The sequence below is a fragment of the Grampus griseus genome (assembly GCF_964374135.1).
Source record: "Grampus griseus genome assembly, chromosome: Y".
Lineage (NCBI taxonomy): Eukaryota > Metazoa > Chordata > Mammalia > Artiodactyla > Delphinidae > Grampus > Grampus griseus.
In genome coordinates this window covers 10,025,273-10,026,297 of record NC_139016.1, presented here as the reverse complement: position 1 = coordinate 10,026,297, position 1,025 = coordinate 10,025,273, and positions in this window count along the sequence as shown.

Genomic DNA, 1,025 nt, shown 5'->3' with positions numbered 1-1,025 from the left:
GGTGTGTGTATGCATGCAGACTAGGCTATGCATTGACTCATAGTGAGCTGTTTATGTGTTTGTGATGGTATAGGCTGTCAATTGATTCACAGTGAGCTGTTTGCGTGTGCATGTGCTGATATAGTTTGAGCATTGAGTCACAGTTTGGCTGTGAGTTTGTTTTGCCGGTACAAGATGTACATCGAGTTACAGTGAGCCGTGGGTGTCTGTGGCTTTGTGTGTATGTGTGTGCCTATATAGGTGGTGCAGTAAGTCACAGTGAGCTGTGAGTGTGGGTGTGATACTAGTATAGACTGTGAACTGAGTCACAGAGAACCATGTGTGTGTGTGTGTGTGTGTGTGTTGTTTGCTTCAAGTTAATGTGCATTGAGTCACAGTGAGTTCTGTGTGTGTTTGTGAATACCTCTGGGCTGGTATAGGCTGAGCATTGAGTCACAGTGAGGTGTGTGTGTGAGTGTGCGTGTGTGTGCAAGTATAGGCTGGGCATTGAATCACAGTGAGCTGTGTGTTTTCGTGTGTGTGCTGGTATAGGCTGCGCATTCAGTCACAGTGAGCCGTGTGTATGTGTGAGTGCTCTTGTAGAGGCTGCACATTGAATCACAGTGAGGTGTGTGTGTGATTGTGTGTGTGTGTGCTGTTCCATTCTGTGCATTCTGTCACAGTTAGCCATGTGTGTGTGTGCATTTGTGTGTGATTTTATAAGCTGTGCATTGATTCACATTGAACTGTGTGTGTGGGTGTGTGCTGGTGTATGCTTTGCATTTTTCACAGTCATCTGGGGGTATGTGTGTCTGTGTGTTGTGCTACAGGCTGAGCATTGTGTCACAGTGAAGTGTGTTTGTGGGAGTGTGCATGTGTCTGCATCTAAAGGCTGGCTATTAGTCACAGTGTGCCTTGTGTGTTTGTGTATGTTTCTGTACTGGTATAGGCTGTGCATTCATTCACAGTGAGGTGTGTTTGTGTGTCTGTCCTGGCATAGGCTGGTTATTGGGTGACAGTGAGCCATGTGTGTGTGTGTGCTTGTA